At 38.0% G+C, this 24,668-nt stretch overlaps 1 protein-coding gene and 1 pseudogene across 5 annotated transcripts in view; both read left to right on the forward strand.

Moving 5' to 3' along the window:
* Sap30 (Sin3A associated protein 30) overlaps positions 1-24,091 on the forward strand; it is an 85,128-nt gene extending 61,037 nt beyond the window's left edge. For 2 of the 5 annotated variants that reach the window (XR_002483992.3, XR_013430292.1), the window contains one exon: positions 23,320-24,091. The gene's annotated coding sequence lies outside the window, so the exon portion shown is untranslated. Of the gene's footprint in view, positions 1-24; positions 17,418-19,284; positions 19,696-23,319 lie in introns of those variants that run through there. The other 3 variants (XR_013430290.1, XR_005737790.2, XR_013430291.1) reach the window with 2 other exon arrangements.
* LOC144370312 (protein tyrosine phosphatase type IVA 1 pseudogene) lies at positions 17,557-19,695 on the forward strand (annotated as a pseudogene).
* Positions 24,092-24,668: the final 577 nt, after the last annotated feature.

Here is a 24,668-nt window from a genome sequence, read left to right on the forward strand (position 1 = left end):
ATTGTGTGTGTGTTTGTTTTTCAGGAAACCTGAGCATCTGCTCATATGTTAGGGTGTGAGATACCTTGATGCCTGGCTGAACCACCAACTTCAGAGTCTGTAGATACCAACTGCTTGTAGGTTTGGATTTTCATTAACTCTCTGCATCAGTTTTCCTCCTGGTCTCCCAGGAGTATTGACTTTAACTGCTTCACTCATTTAAGCATCTCCCAAGACTGTAAGAGATTAGTTAACAGTCCAAGCCTGCTTCTGGCTTTCCCCTGCTCCCCCACCCGCACTCACATTAACCGGAAACATTCATTGCTCAGTTTTTAATGAGGTTGGGATTCCTCTCTTCAGAGTCCAGGAAGACATAAAAGGCAGCCCGACTTTATGTTAACATCAACTTATTCTGCATTCTATGATATGCTTTCTGATGAGTTTTACTTTAGAAAAGAAGCAAACATTACCCCAGCTTCTCAAAGCATGAAATGGTGTTATTGAGCAATCTTGGAATGATTCGCTACATTAGGCACCAACACACACACACACACACACACACACACACACACACACACACACGTAGGTCAGGACAAAACAGTTTGGGTATCCTTTCCTTATTTTAAAACCTCACTTACTCAATAACATATTTCATAAAGCACACTGTACTTATTTTCCCTGGCAGCATTTAATGCAATAACTTATGTACAAAGGAAGGCCCCAACATTTAGCCACAGATGTCATCAAATGAGGGAAGGTTTGTAATAATTCCCTATAATTTAACATTTAGAATTTAAGAGATGCCTTGTTAAGAAAAACAAAAGGACTTATTAACTCATTTACCCTTCTTAGTAATTCTATTTTTGAGTTGACGGAGCAAACACCCAATTAGAGTGATAATTTATTAGGGTCATATATTAGCTGAAAAGAAAAAAGGGAAAAGAAAACCTTCAGCAGAAACTAGAAATTACCAAAGGCTGACCTTGCTTGAGTCAGTCAGTATATGATACCTCTCAAGCAAGCTGATGACAATCTGCCCCTTTACACAGTAAAGATAACTTAAACATAAGTCTCTGCCTCATTGTATTAATCTTAACTGCAGGGAAATACAATGAAGAAACCCAGATTTTAAAACAAACTGCATCAGAAAATAACCATTCCAAACATCATGCTGAATTTAACTTGCTTTCGGTTGAACCATAAGGCCAGCTATACTACATCATTCCAAGAAACACCAAATGTGTGGAATTTTGCTATGGATGCTATCAGGAAGATCAACTGATTTGACCAAAACTGTGGTTGTATAGAAGTAGCTATTCTCAATGCAAAGAGAGGTAACCCAATGTTGACAACTAAGCTTTTTGTAAGGGAATCTGCAGTTTACAACTAAGTGTCACATTAAAATTGCTGTCATTTTTTTTTCTACTTGTTTAAATTCTAAACTTTGGAGATAAAGAAATTTTAAATTAATTAGTGACTTATATGTTAATCACAAGCTTAACAAAATATTCAGAGGGAATGTTAGAAAAAGACAGTCTAAATGTTTAATTTATGGGATTCTAAGTATATACAGACCCTGTTTTGTTTTGCTTTTTGATGGTGTTGGGGAATGAACCCATGGCCTTGTGCATGAGAGGCAAGCGCTCTACCAACTGAGCTATATCCCCAGCCTCAGACCCTGTTTTTATCAGAGTTCATTCATACTTTTAATTGTTTTCTTTCATTTCAAATATTGTTGTTGGGATTGAATAGATTTACCTAATTCTTGCAAGATTTGCCCCAGATATTTTGCTTTGTTTTATTTAAGTCTTCTTAAAACTTTTGAGATGCTGTAATGTGCTATAAAATAGTTGTATTCAGTAATTCAGTAAGACAGGGACTGCTGGCTGTTCACTGAACCAGACTCCTCTTCTTCCTGGGTGCACATGGTTTACAAGGCACTAATGCAATTAGAAGTGGTCACAAGACTAAGTCTCAGTCAATGGAAATTGTACAGAAGTGACAGAGACACTTCTGTCCCCTAAGAGCCTCCCAAGAGTGGTTCTCCATGTTCTTTCATTCCCCTTTTCCAGATTAATGGAAATAAGTTCAGGGTCTTTGGAATCCATGTGTTGCAAATAACAGAACTACAAGATGGGAAGAACTTAGACCCCCAAAATTAAATCCATGTGAAAGATGTTCCTGCCAGGTCCTTTGACACTTGAGGAAATGACATGATTAATTATTCTTGTTTCTTCATTTTTAACAAGGACAAATGACACTGTCTTCACAGAAATTATAATCCTCTTACATTCTTTATGGACACTTCTTTTGTGGCTCTTAATCCAAATAATCAACTTATAAACATTGATGAAGTTCACAGAAGTACTCTAAGATTTTAGTTGCATTTCTGAAAAAATATTATAATATTTCTGGCAAAATTAGGAGATTCTGGTTTTATGGTATGTTTAAACAAACTTCTCAGTTTCTCTTTTTATTGCCTAGCAAATAATCAATCCCATAATTTGGGGGCTTGGAGCTCTTTTCTTAACAAAACATGGGTTAAGACAGTGTTTTTGAGCATGTTTATCATGAAGAACTCCATTTCTAACATTTGCCCTCCATAGACAATATCAAGATTGAGATATTTTTTAAATACTACTCTTACTAATTTGTAGTAAATTCACTTTTCCATATTTCCATATTTGTTACTTCTACTCCTCAGGCTAGAATAAGTAGCACTCAGGGGAGGAGCTATTTCTAGAGGAACGGCCTGGCTTTGACATGGATTAGTGAGTCTGAAATTTTGGCATACACGGCAAATCTGAATTTTGTCAGCATTTAGAATTACCAGTCATGTCCCAATCAGTTTACATTAATAAGATTTATTTTACCAGATTTTGTTTTAGGTGGTGAGGATACTAGAACAAGTGAAACATACTTCCTATCCCAGAAATCATAATCTGGGTGGGGAGATATGTACATGAAAAGAACATCCAATATGGTGTGGCAGTGTTGTCTGTAGGTGGATGTAGAAGAAAAGGGCTTTATGTTTGTTGCCTAGGACTGCTATTACAAATGGTCACAAACTGAGGAGCTTAAAACAACAGAAATTTATTCTTTCACAGTTCTGGACCCTAGAAATTAAAATCAATGTGTTGGCAGTGTAGTGTTCCCTCTAAAGTGTAGGAGAAGCATCCTTCCTTAGGCCAGCATCTTCTGGCCTCTAGTAGCTGCTAATAATTCCTGGCATTGCCTGGCTATAGACTCATCACTCCAATCTCTGCCTCTCCACAAGGCCTTTTCTTCTGTGTGGGTATTCAATTTTTCTTCTCCTTATAGGACACCAGTCGCTGAATTTAGTGCCCATCCTAACTCAGTATGACCTCATTTTAACTTGATTAGGTCTGGAAGAGCTCATTTCCAGATAAGGTCAACTTCACAGGATCCAGGTGGAGAAGAATTCTGGATACTATTCAACTCTACCCAGATTAGGGCAAGTCAGAAAGATCACCAAAGGATGTTTCCCAGAGAAGATGACAGCTGAGCTGCATCTTGAAAGGTGAATGGGAGCAAAAGAGAAATAAGATGATTCATCACCGCAACATGTGTGATAAGTGCAAAGCAGGGTTAGAAATGCCTTCTAGGGGCTGGGGATATGGCTCAATTAGTAGAGTGCTTGCCTTGTATACATAAGACCCTGTGTTCAATCACCACCACAAAATAAATAAATAAATAAATAAAATAAAAAAACCTTGTACCCTCTACACAGAGATTCTTATTGTATTACCTTAGAATGAAGTTCAGCCTCAAACATTTACTTTGTCTTTTTCCTATAACAAGGTCTCTTTCAATGTTCTGATCCAGGCAATTCTACTTTATTCTCAGCTGTGAAATATTTAGAGCCCATGCGCTAAATATATATCACATTAACACTTCCTGGTGCAAGAATCTCTGTAATCTCAGCCTCTCTGGCCTGGTTCCAATAGTGAACATAGAACACCTGTAGGCCTCTCATTTTTTTTCTGATTTGGGGTGTAGGGCTGTTCTCGCTCATAAAAGATCATGCATTCAGCTCAGAGCTGACTTCATTCAGTCAGTCAGTGGAGTCCTTCATTCATTCCACAAACTTTTGTTATTAATTATGTGTAAACCACTGTGCTAGGTGTGAGGAGATTAAGAAAGTAAATACAATATTAGTCCTGTCCTCGAAAAGTCTACAGTCTAACGGGAGAAAGAAAACAAGTAATATACACTACAGACCATAAAATCCATGGTAAAAGAGATCATGTTGACCTTGTTTATGGCCCTATCTGCCCCCCCCACCCCCAGTTCAATTTCTGGCACACAATAATTAAGAAATAGTTACCAAGTTGAGTAAAAAGGTTGAAACATTATTGGGCAGAAGGAATTACTTCTGATCCTCCTGAGAGCTCTTGCCTGCCAGGATCTTTAACATGCATTTAATTCCTCAAGCCTTTGATTCATAGTTAGCTTTGAAATTCAGCATTTCGCCTTGTTGGGTTCACTACCATCTGGCCTTATTTCTGCTGTGATTCTCATCTATATTTTAGGCTTAGAGTGATGATGTGCAACTTCCTAGGAGCAATCGTGGCTCAGATGTGCCTCTCAGAGGTTCTGCATGATGGTCTGACAGTCATAATAGTATACATTTGAAGTTTCACATTAAGAAAGTACCTAAAATGGTAATTTTGAGGATAACAAGACGTTGTCACAGGTTCCTTTAGAGTTAATGCAAGGATTCTCCAAATCTTTTTAAATGTAAGTCCTCTTGTCTGGAGAGAGCACAAAGCAAAGACTCCATTAATAGAATTAATTGAGGCATAATGGTGTTTGGGGCCTGGATTGCTGAGACTGATCATTCAGCTAAAGAGAAAGGGAGAATTATCAGCTAGTTTAGGATAATTCAGGTTTTCCAAATCACCTAAAACTTGATCTCCTACTAGATTTGACCCATTCATCCTGATTTCCTGGGAATTTTTTTTTTTTTTCATTTTAACATGTAAATTCTGCATCCCAGAAACAAAACAGAATGCTTGGTCACCCTTCTTACAGTGACCCAATTATAACAATGTGATTTCTCCTCATTTTAGTTTGACCCATCTTCTCTAGTCAAGCCTACATGCCCAGGCTGACCAAGGCAGGATGGAGGCATCCATTGCCTCTACTATCTGACTGCTGAAGATGAACAAGCCAAAAAAAAAAAAAAGGAATTTACTACACAGAGATGATCCCCTCAAACTATAACATGGCTGTAATTTCAGGAAAGCCTTGGAATCTTGGCTTACGCACACACTCCTTTTTAGGAATGATTGCTCTTCAGAGTGAATCATCCCTTTTAGTTTGCCCTCTTACTTACAGAAAGACAAAGCAATGAGACCAAAATAACCCTCCTAACAAGATCTTATGCCAGGATTTAATATGCCAGAAAATTTGTGTCCTTAGAAATGAAATTCTAGTTTTAACATTAGCAAAATGAAGATTTATTTTTATTTTTTATTTATTTTCTCATTCAGGGAAGAATGACGATTTCATCCATGTCCTTAGACACATCTCAATTGGTGGATTTTTTTTCTTATTTTACTCTCTTAATTGGATGAAAGTATGCAGCTAATGATTTATGGATCTCCAGTTGTGCCAGGCATCATTTTAAATGTGCACAGCTGCTCGGCAGTAGTTTAACTTGGCAGATAGTATTAAACCATTGAATTGTGTCATTTATTTGTATATGCATACAATAGCCTCCTTGTGCAGGTTCTTCAAAAATCCTTGCAGAAATGGTTTGGAACCAAGCATTTAAGGAGTCTCAGAGAGTGATTTATTCTTTTGGAAGATTTTCAGTTTCCAGAATGAAGAATGAGATAGCAGTTTGTGCCACTGATAAGTTCCCAAGGGAATTATAGAGACAGACTAAAGTGGAGCAAGGTGAAAAGAGAGAGAGGTTCAGAGTTTGGGTTGGGGAACTCCAATTTCAGTGGTCGTTTAGGCAATGTAGGATTTGTTACTGAACAACAGTCTCAATTTCATTATGACATGTCTCAGAAAAGCAGCTAAAAGAGGGGGTGATCTAAAACAATTCATTGCAGGCATAAATAACTTGAGAAGCTCTGTTGACAATAAAAAATCTGGCATTCACAGTAGTTAACAATGCTATCTTCAAATTCAAAGGGCCCCGAGATTTATCGCTGTTGTCCTTTGTAGTCAAGGATGATACTGTTGACACTGTTGTTATCCATGTACGCAAGTGTGATGGAAAATACCCGGATGTGACAGATGACAGGGCCTTTCTGCAGAGTGTATGTGGAAAAATCTTTTTTTGGTTTGTGTCTGTTGGACTCACAGGGCAAAACTTGCCTGGTCACAAAGCCTTCATGATTCTGTCTGCTGCAGGCCCTGCTCTGGCTACGGCTCTAGGCTCTTAGGCTATTGTTTGAATGGCTCTCCCCTGGAATCTTGCAAATATGTCACCTTCTACCTGGTCTGTCTATAGTCTCCCAGGCCAAAAATAGTCAGGCAGGTGAGACTAGGCCTGGCCCTCCCACTGTAGCTTGTGAGACAATCATTTCAAGGTGTTCCTCGATTGCTTTGCTCATTAGTGATTCTATTATGCCACTTGAAATTGATCTTAGGTGCTGAAAGAATTTCTTCCCCCTTCTCAGTTTTGCTTGTCTTAGAAGAGGAAAAAGCAGAGGAAATGCTTTTGGCAGAATCATGCCTCTCCTGTAATAGACAAGGAGAACATTACACAGTTTTTTGCCTTTAAAAATGTGTCCTCACCAGCCTGACGTTGCTTCTCTGACTGGACTGATGGACTTATGTGTCCTTTTCACTTGCTCTGCCTTTGATCCCACACAGCACCTGAGATGGGCATGGCTTTCCGAGATGTCAGTCAAATTTGCTGACCACAGGACATTGCCAAGCAACCCCGGAACCCTAATCCCTTGCCTTATTTGGGTTGAACTTTATTGAATGTCTTTCTTTCCAATAAATAGAGTATTTTCTGGTGGCTTGCTCTCTCTTTCCAATGAACCCTTAAGGTAGAGGGCCGACCTGGTCACCAGCCCAGCTAGTTGGCAATACCTGACCCAGAGCATCTATGAGCAGCAGAGGGATACTGTGCATCTAGGAAAGGACATCCTCTCAGAATACAGAAAGGATAAAAATTAGGAGCATGGAGGAAATGAAAATATATTTTATCTACTTCAAAATTTTAATTTGAGGCCGTCCAGCATTATCCCATCTGACATGAGTTTTTTTTTTAATTTAACTAATTTTTGAAAAATATTTTTAATTGTAGATGGACACAATATCTTTGTTTTGTTTATTTAGTTTTTTATGTGGTGCTGAGGATCGAACCCAGTGCTTCACACATGCTAGGCAAGTGCTCTACCATTGAGCCACACCCAGCCTCTTAATTTAATTTAATTTAATTTTTTACACAAATGGAGCACAACTTTTCATTTCTCTGGTTGTACCTGACAAGAGTTTTGAAATTGTTTCTCCAAAGGATGTGTCAAAGTCAATCAGCTTTAAATTGTCCTTTGTCTTCCAAGTACCCAGGAAGTGGAACATAGATTCCTCAAAACTCCAGTGTGTACACCAGCTGTTTCTGATCTTCTAGTTATTCTGTTTCTCTAAGAGGAACTAAGATGAAAGTTATTGAGAATAAGCAAACATCTAGGATGAGTAATGCTTTGTTACTCCCATTCCTGTTATATGGAAGAGGAAACTGAAGTTCAGTTATTGAACCAGCTTCATGTAAAAGCTAAGTAGCAAAACTGAAATTGAAGCTGAGATTCATCTGAAGGGATGAGCAAATCCACAAGTTAGCTCAATTCAGAAAGCTCCCTGAATTTTATTTTTTCAGTTCTGTCTCAAAACTATCAGATTCTTCTCCAAAGTTCTAACCAAGAACTTCACCAAGAAGACTGCATGCTTTCCTCATAAAGTATGAGAGACCACTGCTTAAAAAATGAGTCTCAACTGTATTCCTGACAACCTATTAAGTAGAAAATAGTAATATTGCTACAATGGTGAATATTTAAAATGCCACCTCTGTCCCTTGGTCATTTTGACGGTACCAGTATCATGGAAAATCAGCCATTCCAAGATGAATATCTGAATCATTTAAATTAATCTTATTTTGTTTATTGAGTCAAAATAATGCCCTTAACCTCCTATCAGAAAGAAATAGTTATTCTGGATGACACTTGTGAGAAGAACTTAAATTTTAATTGCTAGGCATCCAAAAGATCACTAATTATAAGAACCTTATAAAACTAATGTATGACCAGTAGGTTTAGCCCATGTAGGTTCCTTCCTTTTCTTTTTTTTTAATATTTATTTTTTAGTTTTCAGCGGATACAACATCTTTGTATGTGGTGCTGAGGATCGAACCCAGCCGCACGCAGGCGAGCGCACAACCGCTTGAGCCACATCCCCAGTCCAAGTTTCTTCCTTTTCTATTGGCTTTCTAAGTATCTTCATGACCTGTTATATGATGGGGGCCCTTTAAATTTACAGATCCCTTCCTCAAAAATTGTTTTATGAAATTTCATGGAAACCCAATGAAAGGTCAAAGCCTGAGTTCTTCCTTTTCTATTAGATATATAAATTGAAGCAGAAAAAGCATGTGCTTTCTTGAAGGTGCCAGAACTAAAACCCAGGACGTAGTGCTCTTAGTATTGTTCCACCTTCTCCCTTCTCCCCATTTCCCAAAAGCATTTATTAAGAATCACACTTTCGTACCCAGCAGCCTGATGAGCAGCAATGGTCATTTGAAACTGAGGTCTCAGATGGGGGAACTAGTGGGGTATTGGCATCTCTTGCCTTAGCTTGGGATTGATCCTCAGGATTTAAATCATTGCTGAACATGGGAGTGGGGCTCAAGAGGAAGGATGCCAAAGGTGGAGCAAGAATCAGCTTGACTTTTAGCAGTGCTGGTTTGTATGATTTAAATGTACATGTCCCTTGAAAACGTGGAGCCTAACCATCAATGTGATAGTGTTGAGGTGAGGCTTTGGAGGAATTGGTTGAATCAAGAACATTTTGCCTTTATGAATGGGATTAATTTCCTTATAGAAGAGACTTCAGAGAGCTGTCTGATGCTTTTACCTTTCCATTTTTCTCATCATGTGAGTATACAGTATTCATCTCCTTCAGAAGATGCAGCCAGAAGGCACCATCTTGGATTCAGGGAGTGATCCTCATCAGATACAAAATCTGCTGGCACCTTGACCATGTATTTCCCAGCCACATGAACTGTGAAAAACAAATTTATATAATTCATAAATTACCTAGCCTGTGATATTTTCTTATAACAGCACAGACAGACATAGTAGCACTAAATGCTATGAAGCATTTTCAAAGTACCTATGAAATATTTTTGAGTTGATAAAATTTATATTCAAATTATCAGAAAATATTTTTAAAATCCAATTCTTTATTGTGTTGAGTCAAATATTCCTAAGACATACCACACACATGTATAAGCTTGACTCAATTCTTCATAAAATAGAATTGAATTTGATTGTTTAAAATGGGGTATCTTTTGGACTATGTGATCATAAGAATGGTCAATTTTCAATGTTTTTAAATGTTAAAAAGACATAGAATGATATCTCTCTTAGGAAATGTAATTTATAGTATATTGCTCATTCAATGGAAATTGGGTTTATGTATCAGTTAGATTAAAAGAACCTCAGTGTGCCAGGTGCAGTGGAACATGCTTGTAATCCCTGTGCCTTGGGAGTCTGAGGCAGAAAGAGTGCAGGTTTGAAGCAAGCCTGGGCAAATTCTCAGGGTCCTATCTTAAAATTAAAAAATAATAATAATAAGGACTAAAGATATAGCTCAGTGGTAGAATGTAACTGAGTTAAATTCCCAGTAACAAAAACCAAACAAACAAAAAACAAAACAAACCTCTCAAGGTATAATTGTGGTCTAAAGAAAATAGAAGTTTATTTTTCTTTCATGTAAAAGAGGTCAGAAGATTGTCTGTTCAAGACTGGTATGCTGGCTTTATAGATGTCGGAGGCTTAGTCTCTTATGTTATTATTCCACTATGCATGGATTTTATTTCCAGATTCACTTCATGGTCCAACATGGTTGCTTGAGGTTCAGCAATTATACTTGCAACCCACGAAGTAAGCAGAAAAATGGAGCAAGAAGAAGGGCATGCTCTCTCTTCTATTTATACTTGTATTTATAACTCATTATCTAGAACCCAGTGATACAGTCCAAGGTAAATTGAGATATGTATTACTTTAGCTAGCCATAATATTCCAAGCTTTAAAACATTAGGTTTATTTTTACAAAGGAAAAAATGCAGAATTACTATTTAGAGGCAAGTAAGCATCTCTGCCATAGCTTAAAAGTATTTCCTTCATCTTATTTCCTATATTCCCCACATTTTCTCCTTCCCTATTCCCTCACACATTTTTTTTTAAAAAAAGACCCTACTGGATGAAAGCCAGAGCCATGAAGATCAAGAAAAAAATATGAGTCTAACCAATAAGTTTGTAGTTATGATAATTTTGCCCTTTTATCCATATCATTTGTATCACCAAAGAAAAATATCAAGGATGTTAAGGAAGTTAATATGGGTCCCTGCCTCTAATCCCTGACTTTATCATTTAGAGGAGATGAGATTCCCATAAAAAATATGCCATCAAGAATGGCAAAAGTTCAGGGATTTTACACTATCTTCAGGGTAACTCGCTAGCCTGCCACAGTGTCATGGATGCCAGCAAAACCCACAAGACTCAGGTCAGACAAAAGACACTAAACTCCTTGCTATATGGCTACACCAAAAGCCAGAGAACCACCCTTTTCTTGTATCAGTTCCCCAGGCCCTATTTCCCCCAGGATGCAGTGGGTTGCACTGTAGGGGAGAAACCTTAAACTTAAAAAGCCCAAGTCTTGATGGGAAGCAGACCTGCCTGCCCTTTTCTCCAGAAGGAGAGATCATCTATTTTTTTAAAGGTATTCTCTATATAGACATTATAGACATGCCTTTTTTGGTGGGTGGGAGTACCAGGGATTAAACCCTGAGCCACATCCCTAGCCCTTTTTATATTCTATTTAGAGACGGATCCTGTTAGGGTCTCTCCAAGTTTCAAGGCTGAATTTGAAGTCTTAATCCTCCTGCCTCAGCCTCCCAAACTGCTGGGATTACAGATGCCCAGCATATGTAGAGATCCTTATGAAGGTAATCTAGAACAAAGGCAGTCAGTGTTTCTGCTTGTAAGATGTGCAGCAAACATGGATGGTAGTTATTATGGTTTAGATATGAGATATCTCCCAAAGCTCATTTGTGAGACAATGCAAGAGAATTTAGAGATGCAATGATTGAACTATGATGTTAACCTAATCAGTACATTAATCCACTGATAGAGATTAAATGGGTGGTAACTGTAAGCAAGTAGGATGTGGCTGGAGGAGGTGCGTCACTGGAGGCATGCCTTTGTGGTATATATTTTGTCCCTAAGAGTGGAGTGCTCCCCCCTCCCTTCCTGGAACCATGTACACAGCTGTTTTTCTCTGCCACACCCTTCTGCCTCACCTGGGGCCCTGAGGGATAGAGTTGACCATCTATGGACTGAGGCCTCTGAAACTGTGATCCCCAAATAAACTTTTCCTCTTTAAAATTGTTCTTGTCAGGTTCTCACAGCAGAGAAAAAGCTGGCAAAAACAGTAGTCTCATAGAGAATTGTCTCCAACAGATATGAGGTGGCATGCACCAAGCATTACACAAGTATGAGAAACGAGGTACAGGACTTCCCCTCATAAGTAAGGACTGAGCACTGGAGACTGAGCAATCTGGAAAAGCAGCTGATTTTGAAGGGAAAGGAGAACATGAATTAAAGAAGAGGAGTTATGCCTACAGGCATGGACAGAAATATGAGGCCACATTTGAAAATCTACAAGAGACCAATGTGGTTGAAAGGAAATCTTATTTAGGAAAGCTGTAGGAGGTTGGGACTGGTTTCTAGAGGGCCTAAAATGCCTGAGAAATTTTCCTACAATTATGAGGAGGGACAGTAGCAATGCTCACTGGCAACATGGCACAGGATGGACCAGTGGAGATTAGAGGGAGGGCACGGAAACCAAGAGGTTATTGAGTATGGAATACTTGAATTCTTTCCACATGGCAAGAAAATATTGCTGTACTTAACTCAATTTTCACCCATACAACACCAAGGCAAACTTTCTAGGTATTTCATATGTTTGAACATCAGTTTACAGCATCATTAGTACATCCTTTGCCTTACGTTTCACTGTCCATTAAAGAGGTACCACTTCAGTGTGTTCCGTGTGGATTCTTTCCTGCATTTTGGGATCAGAACCTTCCCTAAAAGTATTGGGGGTCAGATCTAGAGGCCCTCAGGGCTTCTTTCCTGGACAGGGTAAGAGAGGGTTTTGATAATTGGTCAGATTGAAGGAAGTGACATCTGCTGTGCATGGGAGACCAATTACAATAAATACCAGTTCTCAAAGTGAAAAAACTTGTGTAAAGGGCATGATCCCAAGTAAACACAGGGGACTAGGCAAATGGCTTGGACAGGGGAGCCCTTGATAAATAAAGAGCTCTGTCTTTAACCCTAAGGTTGGAGATTGATATTCTGTATCTTGTGGTGGTTTCTTATTATTCTTACTTCATAGTCTTGGCTCTTTGACTTTGTTGTAGGAAAAGTGGGCAAGCCTCACACCTGCCTCTCAACAAATGAATAAAGTGATGCCCTAACTATTTCCCAGGCTTGTCTCACCCTCAGGGGACCTCCCACAATCCTGGGTCCTCGGCACTTCTATAGCGAGGCTAGAACATTATGGAAGGCTTCGGCAGACCACTATCTTAGAAGCAAACTCCTAAGTATTTTTTAACAAAGCCCAAGGCTGACAGTAGTCAAACTTTGTACACTAAGGGAGCATTGAAAACACAGCTATTTCCAATAATTTATTATGCATATGCTCATAAACACATTCCACTTGTCACAGAACCTGTAACAGGCCTCCCAGAGGAGAATAAATAACACTCACCTAATGAGGAGGCCAGTATTCCATGGGTGTCAAATACACCAAGGTTCCAGCATGAGATAGAGTCACAGTTGGCGATCTCTTTTAATGGAAAAGTTCCCTGACACTGACCTCCTAGGGTATGTGGGCCATGGGCTGGGAACCACTGCACTTGGTGAAGGAGCAATGACCCCCATGGTCTTAATTAGACCAATTATTACTGTTATGATTTGGATGTGAGACAATGTAAGAGGAGAAATGATTGGGTTATAAGAGTCTTAACCCAATCAGTGAATTAATCCCCTGATTGGGATTAACTGAGTAGTAACTGAAGTGGTGGGGTGTGGCTGGAGGAGGTGGGAATTAGGGCGTAGCTTTGGTATATATTTGTATCTGGAGAGTGGAGTCTCTCTGCTTCTTGCCCACCATGATGTGAGCTTCTTCCCTCTGCCACACATTCTCTCATGATGTTCTGCCTCATCTTGAGCCCAGGGGAATGGAGCCGGCCTTCTCTGGACTAAAACCTGAAACCATGATCCTTCAAATAAACTTTTCCTCCCCTACAGTTGTGCTGGTCAGACCCTTTAGACACAGCAGTGAAAAAGCTGAATAAAACATTTACATTGTTTGCTGAAAGCCTCGGAGTTTTCATAGTGACCAGGGTAAGTCTCCAGGAGAAATTGGAGTACATGTCAAGGGTTCATGTTGAGAAAAGAAATCCATCATCAGTGAAAAAAGCAAAGTGTCAAAATTACCACACTCATTGTTCGTGGACACCAACTTGAAAGCAAGTATAAACCACAAAAAAAAATGTGTATATTCAGAGGAAGAATATATTTAGGCCAGGCTGTTAGGGGACACAACACCATGCCACATTGGGAAGAACTGAAGAAACAAGACCCATGTGGAAAGGGCATGAAGCCAGTCCTCACATACTTCAAGAAATGTCAAGAGGGAGATTTCTCAGGAGCAGGAAGGCAGAAATCAGTGATAAAGTGCAGTGACCATAAATGGTGTCCTGTAAAGAGTTTCATGATGCTGATGATGACATTTAGTAGCAGTGAAAAAGAGGGTTTCCTGCCACTTCAGACTCAGACCCTGGAGCCAGTTCCTTGCGCTTCTGTGTTGTTATGAAAATAATTTTTTTTCTTTTGTCTTGAGTTTGTCTCTGTTTTCCACATAGAGTCAAAACACTGGGTAACCATCCTTACCTCATAAAAGCATACTTGATCCTGACAGTTGGCTATTTTGTAGATGTCTCCCTACCCACTTCACAGTGAAGTATCTGTCCTAGATGTGGGCGAGCAGGGCTTGCACTTGGCGATCGTAAGCTCATCTTGAAACCTGAACTACCTTGAAAACTGAAGTAGGAGTTCTTTCCTTATTCCACTTTTAACTCAGGTTTTATCTGAAAGACCTGATCATTTGTTGTCTTTTAGTTATATCTGCATGCTAAGAAAAGCAATCATAATCTTATAACTAGCAATGGAATGTTTGAAAACTATGCTTACACTACCGGGAGAGCTTGATTTGTAGATTCTGCTCATGCTGTATTTGTGTCTATTTGTTCCTCTTCCCCCACCCTCCCCACTCCACCCCCAGCATCCTCTCCTTGTCCTCTAGAAAACATTATAATGTTTTCTAGTTCCCTGAGTAATAGCATTATGTGGTATAAGGTCTTGAAATCCATGGTGAACTGTGAGTTGTTCTTGATTCCAGAGAAACACGGCAGGTAGGTGGGCACACCTGGGGATAGGCCATTGCTTGGCTCCAAATAGAATGTCCAGAATGTAAATGGGAATCTTAGATCCCTAACTGCTCCCAGAATGTCCAGGACTGATGGAAGAGACCTAAACTCATGGGTTGAATATGCACCCAAGAGGGAATGAGGAGCCTAGGGCAAATCAGAGTCCAATCACCCTGATGGCATCAGAGGAAAATTTAAGAGCTTAAAGCATGAATTCAGTCAGATTAGAGCTGGAAATGTAGCTTAGTAGTAGAGTGCTTGCCTAGAATGCACAAGGGCCTAGGTTTGATTCCCAACATTTCTAAAAAACAAACAAAAAAGAATTAAAAAGGATTAATTGTTGCAGTTGGGGTTGTGCTCAAAGAGCGCTCTCCTAGCATGCATGAGGTACTCGGTTCAATCCTCAGCATCACATTAAACAATAAAAAAAAAAATAAAGATATTGTGTCCACCTATAACTAAAAAATAAGTATAAAAAGGACTAATTGTTTAGTCCTGCATATGCCCTTAGAAATATAATGCAAGTAATATATGTATGTAATTTTAAAATGTTTTAGTAGCTACATCAAAAATAGTAAAGATAGGAGGCTGAGACAGAAGAATTGCAAGTTCATGGTGAGTCTTGGAAATTTAATGACACCCTGCCTCAAAATAAAATAAAAAAAGAGCTGGGGATGTACTATGGTAGCAGAGAGCCCTTATTACTTGTTCAGTCCCTAGCTATTACTTGACAGGTGCAGTGGCACATACCTGTAATCCCAGCTACTCTGGAGTCTGAGGCTGGGGAGGCTGAGGCAGGAGGATAGCAAGTTTGACACCAGCATGGACAATTTAGCTAGACCTTGTCTCAAAATGAAACTAAAAGAAAAATAGTAAAAAGAAGTACATTTTAATATATTTTATCTACACAACATATTTGAAATTATAACATTTCCTCACATAATCAATATAAATTATCCACTGACTATTTTATATTTTTCTTATATTAGGTCTTCAAAATCTGGTATGTATTTTACACTTACAGTTCACTTTTGTAAAAACCAGTCACAGTTCAATTATATAATAACCACTTAAGGCTAATGGCTACTTATTAGTGAAGATTTAGTCAAAGACCAAATTTGTTGACTTTTGGCCTATATTGCCTCAATAAAGTTGTTACTATTAAGGTATTAATATGTTGCTTTGGAGTCAATACAGATTCTATTCGTGGTCTGTCATTCACCCAACATTGTTGTAGATACCTGGAATACAGCACCCCTGACCTTCACAGACAAGGTCTCTACTTCCAAGAGTTTATGTTCTATTGTCTGACACAGATGATAAATCCATAAACAGATGAGTATATGAAATAATTCTTGCTAGTAAGAAGTGACATAAAGAAAATAAAAGAGGACACAATATAAAAATTTTTTAAGGCTATTTGAGTTCTCTGCAGGACTAGATTTGCCCTCAACATGTCTTATACTGTATCCTGGAAAAGACACATGTCTTAGCCCCGGGGCAGAGAGATAGGGTTGGGTCCTTTCCTTGGTACTGAGAGTTATCATATATTTGCATCCCTAGAATATAATCTGTTAATGGTTTTGTCTGAGAGTGGCTCTTGTCAATGAAAACAGACTCCATATAGGAAAGGCTCCCAGCCTGATAATCATTAGGCATGAATTCTCGATTTGCTGCTCATTAGCTCCAAAAAGCCCTTTAACCTATTTTGGTTAAAGCCCCTTAACTTTCCTCTGTGATCCCTAGTTCTAACATTTTGTGATTCTATTTTATACAAATGGAACTTCTGTAGCTTGTAGAATCTCTGAAATACCAGCAATAGTGAAAACTGAGAATTCTGGAAGGTGGGGGCAAAGGAGATGAATGGGATGAGCTGCCTAGAAAATAATAAATGTTGTTGAATATGTGGAGAAACTAGAAACCTCAGGCATCACTGGTAGGAATTAACAATGATCCAGTTGCTGTGGAAAATAGTTCAGCTGCTCCTCAAAACGTTAAACCTAGCGGGCTGGGGTTGTGGCTCAGTGGTGGAGTGCTCGCCTAGCAAGTGTGGGGCCCTGGGTTCAATCCTCAGCACCACATAAAAATAAATAAATAAATGTATTGTGTCCAACTACAACTAAAAAATATTTTTTTAAAGTTAAATTTAGGGCTGGGGATAGAGCTCAGTTGGTAGAGTGCTTGCTTTGCATGCACAAGGCTCTGGGTTCAATCCCCAGCACCACACAAAAAAAGGTTAAACCTAGAATTACAATATGACCTATCAATTCTACTCCTATAGAAATAGCCCAAAGAATTGAAATAGCCAAAAGAATTGAAAGCAGGGTCTTGAAAAGATATGTGCACACCAATGCTCATAGCAGCATCATTTATAACAGACAAAAGAGGGAAACAATCCAAATGTCCATTGACAGGTGAAGGGTGAAGGAGATGAGATGCACGCACACAACAGAACATTGTTCAGTCCTAAACAGAAAGAACACCAACATGCTGTGACATGCGTGGATCTTAAGACATTATGTTAAGTGAAATAAATCTTAACCAAAGGGCAAATACTGTACACCTAGAATACTCAAATTCATGGAGATAGAAAGTTGTATGGTGGTTACCAGGGACTGGAAGGAGAAGGGAATCAGGAGTTTAATGAGTATAGTATTCCTGTTCAAGAAGGTGAAAAGGATGAGGAAATGACTAATGGTTATGGTTGTAGGATGATATGAATATACTTAATTCACTAAACTGCATAGTCAAAAATGGTGAAATTGTAAATGTTATATACATACACAATGTGTGTGTGTGTGTGTGTGCTCGCGCGCGCGCGCACATGCATGCATGCACATGAGCACACATGGTGTCCTGGTCTTACATTTTTATGCATGAATAACTCTGTCTTCCAAGATGTGAAAGTAATGTCATTTAATTTTCCTCCAAGCCTCCCTTTTAATAGAGAGGAAGATGACCAATGAGAGGGAAGATTTGGCACTAGCTTAAATTCAGGCCCACTTTGTTCAGGTTTAAGGAATGTTTATGGGTGAGATGGTGAAGTTGAAGTTTAAAAAAGAAAGTGGTGCATAGGGGGAAGAAGACAGGTTTAAAAAAGAAAAGCAAAACCCTGTGAAACTTCACAGCGCTTAGACTTGTGGTCAAATGGAACAAGTTTCTTTTTAATTTGGTACATAAACTTGTCGTAAGCAAAGCACTCAGAGAGAAAATTCCCAAGCAGCAGTGCTGGGTTTAGGGTCATTTGTCAAATTAATCAAGATATATTTTCTTGCCTTGAATGCGTCAGCTGGAATATATTACATTCCATCCTAGGAAGAGAATCCAAGCCAACAATTCCCAACAAACTATTGTTCAGTCTATAGAAGAGTAAAAACCTCCAAGTCCTTTCATTTCCATTCACTTGATTTCCCATGATTTTTCAGTTAGGGAGACGTAGTCAGATAGAAGAATGAGGATTGAAACCTTAAACGGAGTTTGAAACCAAAACAGCACTAGCGTTAGGGGAGACGGAGATTCTAATCACAAGGAAACATTGGGTTTGGTGCAAGAGAGTCACTTAGGGAAAATGGAAAAACAATGTCAGGCCTGATAAATATTTGACACAAACTTAAGATAAAGTCCAAATGCTTAGTTGTTCTCTTTTCCTAGCACTGCATCTGAAACAAGCGGATTGTCTGATGATGAAATTTTAACATTCAGCCATGTAATAGTTGACAAAGTAATGCATTTAATATTCAAAGCTGAAAAAGTATAGTTGTAAAATCAGTATGAACAGAAAGCCATTTTAAAAATGTACACTTTTGTAATTTCTGCAATATTATGTTAATACCAAATATTCTAGAGGCGACGCTCACTGCATGGTAGTCTGGTGTGCCCGCCACCCCCTGCCCTGCAGCCGCCGCCACCGAAGCCCCCATAAGGTTTACCTGGACATAGACATATTGAATTGAAAATCCACCGAGCATTTTACAAGAGTTCTGACCTGGATGGGATAAACCTCAGTGTACTTCCTTTCTATTGCCTCAGTATTACTGGATTGAAGAATTGCTGCTTCTGGTTAGGAGGTTCATTTCATTCCCCATTACTCCCAACTTCATACTCAAAGCACTGAGAATATCAAGTGGAGTATATTGAAGTAGACTTCAGTTACTTTGCATCATTTCTGTATTCAATTTTTTAAATTCGTTCATAACCCTATTGAGTGTTTTTTAACTAAATTAACATGGCTCGAAAGAAACGCCCTACTCCTGTGGAAGTCACATACAAGAACATGAGATTTCTTATTACACACAATCCAACCAATGCAACCTTAAACAAATTTATAGAGGAACTTAAGAAGTATGGTGTTACCACAATAGTAAGAGTATGTGAAGCAACCTATGACACTACTCTTGTGGAGAAAGAAGGCATCCATGTTCTTGATTGGCCTTTTGATGATGGTGCACCACCGTCCAACCAAATTGTCAATGACTGGTTAAGTCTTGTAAAAATTAAGTTTCGTGAAGAACCTGGTTGTTGTATTGCTGTTCATTGTGTTGCAGGCCTTGGAAGAGCTCCAGTGCTTGTTGCTCTGGCATTGATTTAAGGCGAATGAAATATGAAGATGCAGTACAATTCATAAGACAAAAGCGGCATGGAGATTTAACAGCAAGCAACTTTTGTATTTGGAGAAGTATCGTCCTAAAATTCGGCTGCGCTTCAAAGACTCCAATGGTCATAGAAACAACTGTTGCATTCGATAAAACTCCGGCGCCTGATGCTATTGCCTTGGAAGTGGAACTTAACACGGGACCTAATTTGTCGTACATATTAGCCAACATGTTGGCGTGGTGAATAAGTCTGATGAAGCTTCCATAGGAGTATTGGAAAGCAGTTTTACCAAGCCACAAGCTTGACAGAATTTCAACCTCTATGTTTGGGTTATGATCAACCTGTTTGGACACTTAGCAAAAGATTCTTGCTGTTCACAATTTAAAATGTGCTTATCATTTGTACCAGTTGATCTTTCCTGAAATCATGCGGTATTGAGTTAATGTCTTTAAATCTATTTCCATGCCAGAATCTTACATAAGAAATTTAGAAAGATTAGGTGCCAAAATACCCAGCACAATATTTGTATATTTTTAGTATCATACAAAACCAAAATTCCAGGAACTAAGAACACTCTAGACCTTATGTGATTTATTCCTTCAGTCATTTCAAACATTGTAGGCCCTATAAGATTATTTGCCTGCTCTTTTTATGTTTACATCTCCCACATTCATACCAGTATACATCAGGTTTGCTTTTACCTATTGGGGTTTTTTTGTTTTTGTTTGTTTGTTTTTTTCCTTTTACCAAGTCTTACAGTAATTATTTTTATTTAATATCTTTCTATAAGTCTTATTTTTTTTTGCTGTTATGGGAAACCTCCGTTTTGAAAACCTAAGTTTTTACAGAAGCACATGTCTTTAAGTCTCCAGACAAGAAAAGCCTTACAGTTAATTTAATGTTTGCACTCTGAGGTGCAACTTCACAGGGAGGGCCTGAAAAAAAGAATGGGAGGGGGCTATTAAATATTTTTAGTAAAATGTTGCCTTTGTCTCGTGCAGAACCTGTAGAATATGTGCTCTTTAATTTAGTAAATATTTTTTAAAAGGTAGAGATGCTCTGTTATTGTAGGTAAAACAATTCTTAATCATAAAGTTTCTGAAATTCTTGTAATTTTTTTTCATAATTATCAGAAGTTGTTTACCAACTTTTTGTTTGAAGTGTGATTTTTTTTTCTTTTATTCCCAACCTCTTGCAAAAAATAAAAAGAAAAAAGCGGGTTTCTGCTGATGAATTGAGCAGACATCTAATATTTTATATGCCTTTTGAGCTGTGTAACTTAATATTTGGATACTTGATAATTTTGTTTTATTATGTAATTGATAAAATGGTGATGTGTATTAATGTTAGTTCAACCATATATTTATACTGTCTGGGAATGTGTGGTTATAGTTCTGTGGGAGAAATAATTTGTCAGTGTTCACCAGCTTGTAAAAACTTAATGCGAGAGCTTAAACATCTAAATAAATAATGAAATGCAAAAAAAAATATTCTATTTGACTCAACAAACTTAATATAGCCATCTTACCCATGAAAAAATGAATTGGGCTATAAACTAATTTTTCTATTTTCTTAATGTCATCAGCAATGAGCTCTTATTCCTCTCTTCCAAATTTGAGCCTAACATTAGTTGGATAGGGAACAAAAATATAGGAAGCTGGGAATTTTCCAGATCATTAAAAATTAAATAAAAAAAAAACTCCTTATGGAAACGTAACCAACTGAAGCAATATTTTTAAATAAAATGTATTCATCTTAATTTCTTATATTTACCTTGTTTGAATGTGAGTAAAAAGTCTATTGATAAAATATATTTTCCTATCAGAGAAAAAAAATCACATCATCTAGACTTTTTTTGGTCTTGCTCTAGAATCTAGACATCTTTTATGATATGTAAATAGAATTAATGAAATTTAACCTAATTTTCTACTCAATGCACTAGCTTAAAAGTGAATGAAGGGCTGGGGTTGTGGCTCAGAGGTAGAGCACTCGCCTAGCATGTGTGAGGCACTGGGTTTGATCCACAGCAGCACATAAATATAAAATATTGTGTCCACCTACAACTACAAATCAATTTTTTTTATTACAGTGAATAAAATTACCCAGAAGATGAGCAAACATGGGGAGAAAACATTGATTCTTGATATATTAACTAATGCCTTTTGGGTTCTTGGGAGCATGGAAAGGGTAGAAAAAACAGACCTTATTGATAAACATTGCTAGGCACCCAAGACCAGGTTTTTGTCTTGGATTATTTTGGGAGAGTTACAAACAATTTAGGAAAGATGATAACTTGTACATTTGCGTATAATTCTCATAACCCCTCCCAGACGGAGCTAAATATTAGTCTTAGAACACTAAGAACACTAGGATTAACATGGTTCTTTGAGATTTTGGACCTCTAGAGGTTGAATCTGCCTCAACCTCACTTCACTTAAATTCTAAAAGCTACACGTGTTCTGATATTCCACTGATGTTGAATCAAACTGAGTCATGCAAAATAATAGCAACCTTTGGGATTTAGTGAAGAAGAACATTTTGAAAGAATCCAAAAAGAACATATTTCTTAAATTTAATGGGGTGGGAGAAAGAAGTGATTTTCCACAAGTAATTGGATTCAAATGGAAATAAGGTTTCCAAAAAATGGAATTATTGAAAAATATTGGTAGAATGACATCTAGATGTTTAGTCAAACACTGTTTCTACATATGTCACTCTAATTAAGCCCACCAAGTCCATCTATTTATCCATTCATTAGTGGAAGTGTTTGCTGAATGGTTACTGTGTACTAAGTATATAACAGAAGACTGGGCAGCACTGATGCATAAGTGAAATTAAGAAAGCATGTTCTCTGGCCCTGCCAACATGAACAACTAGCCAAGCCAACATGGACAACTGGTTGCACCATGCTAATCTCTCTCTACCAAGCTTTCTCACAAGGAGTGGACTATGATTCAGAATGTTTTTAAGTATCTCATTACTCTATCCTATATGCAGTCAACCAGCATTAGAAAGCAATTTTGTATAACAGAGAGTCAAACACACTAATGACACAGAGTGTGGCTTATAACAAGTCATTCTTATTTTGAAGACCACTGTTAAAAGCAAACTCTCTGCCTCTACAAACACAGTGACCTCACAGTTTAAGAACCTATTCCAACAAAGACTATGGAATCAGGGACTGAGTCATATCTACTTTTGTATTTGCAGTCACTTGTTTGGCTCCGTGTAGGTACCACGTGAATCTTGTTTCCACCAGAGTGAGTAGAAGCCTTCTGGGTGGGGACATATGAAATGCACTCAGAGCATAAGTAGAGGCCCAGAAGGGTCCCTAGTGCAGTGATCCGTGTAACTTAAAGTTAATTTTGCCACCGTGTATAAACACAGGCTGCCTAAGCTATTTTCATTTCATTTGGTTTGGAAGTCACTCAAGGCAGGCTTAAGAATTAAGAAATTGGATACTATCTTGGATATTGGTGATGGGCCATGAAAAATAAATTAGGTTCTTTAATAGTAAGTATTTTAAAAACTCAGAAATTGTGCAGAAGAAAAAGGGCAAAGCAAATTTTTCTAACACATTTTTCTGTAATGAATTGGATACTTTAGGAATTCAGACAATATAATGGACTCATATTTTTGTCATAAAAATAAAACTGCCAAAATAGTAAAATAAATGTAGAATACTTCATTGTTATGAATTTGGTTTTTTAAAGAAAATAGGGACGCTGCCAATTTATCCCTCAACAACCTTCCAACTGTGTAAAGTATTAAAATGACATATGCAATTTAAAAATTATTAGGAATCCATTAAGTTGGCAAGATATCAGATTTCCTGTATTCTGAATTTTGCTTTGGCAGGAAGCAAATTCTATAATCTGCCTATTGGAAGTAGGTGTTGTGGGAATAAAGTAATTTGTGAATGTGAGGGATATGTTGTCTAGAGAGGAATAGATACTAAATTTGTATTGGTTGCATTCTTCCCATAGCAAAAACACCAACAAAACAGGAAGAGAGAAGAAACCATCCCACTTCATGAAGGACCCATGAAAGAAGACTTAGATGAACTAGAGGGAAGAATCGTTCTCCAGCTCCTTCAAGGTTTGTGATTACATCAGTGGAGGCCTGGTATTCGGTTTAACTGTCTAGACAAGACCATTGGTTCCCTATTAGAGCTGCCACACATTATCGCTTTGTAGGGACCCAGACTTAAGTGTGTGCACATGCGCTGTACCTCTTTTGGTAAAGAAAGGTAACCTTTCCAGCCCTAGCCTTCTACTCGCAGGCAGAGCACCCCTAACACAGGTAAAAACCCCAGGCAGAGGATGGACGGGTCCAAAGGTACAGCTCATGCTATTGATCTGCTTCCCTCCTATTTCTTCCCCCCCCCACTACTCTGAGGTCCCTCCCTCCTCCTCTAATTTCATTGGTAAGTATTTCAATGTGTTTACCAGGTAGCATAAGCTGTTACAAGAACAGAAAGAAGGCAGCAAAACTTGCAATTGGTACAAAAACCTATACTGGGCATCTATTGTATGTAACTCACCACGCATTTCGGATGGGAAGATGCAAGATCAAGGAGGCAACATCTCCCATTCTTAGGGTTCACAGTCTAAATAACTCAGATGGACTCAAAGGTAACTTTGTGTGTCAGTCATATTGATTTGTTACTTGGTATCTGGTTGTTGATCATAATGATTGTGAAAAAAACAAAGCACTCTCCCACCTAAAGCAAATTAAATAATAAAGATTCAAATTGGATTTACCATTTTCTGTTTTATATGTACTCCCTAGGGACATTTGTTTACTAAAATGAGTTTTTGTTTTATACAACATTAAAAAAGCCAAATGACTCCTTTCCTTATTTCTTTTTAATATAGTTATAGTTCAATGAAATTATCTGGGTTAAGGACCTTGATTTGTTATCTTTTAGCACTGTAGGAACTTTTAGAAATACAATATTCTCAACTATTAGCAATTGAATATAAATTTGTTTGATACGTTTTAAAAGCTATGTTCATAGCTGAGTATCAAAAGGTAACTAAAATTAATAAATCTCATGAATTATTAGTGGACTCTAGGAAACATTTTTTAAAACCCTCTCTTAGTAATAAAATTGAAATACATTTCCCCCCAATTATCAAAGGGAATGAATTAAGATGAAATAGGAATGGTCTGTTAATTTTTAACCTTTAAAATTATTAGCTGGGCATGGTGGCACACTCCTGTAACCCCAGCTACTAGAGAGGCTGAGGCAGGAGGATCATAAGTTGGAGGCCAGCCCCGGCAACGTAGTGAGACCCTATAAATAATAAATAAAATTAAATAGACTGGGGGT

The sequence above is a fragment of the Ictidomys tridecemlineatus genome, chromosome 14 (genome assembly GCF_052094955.1).
Source record: "Ictidomys tridecemlineatus isolate mIctTri1 chromosome 14, mIctTri1.hap1, whole genome shotgun sequence".
Lineage (NCBI taxonomy): Eukaryota > Metazoa > Chordata > Mammalia > Rodentia > Sciuridae > Ictidomys > Ictidomys tridecemlineatus.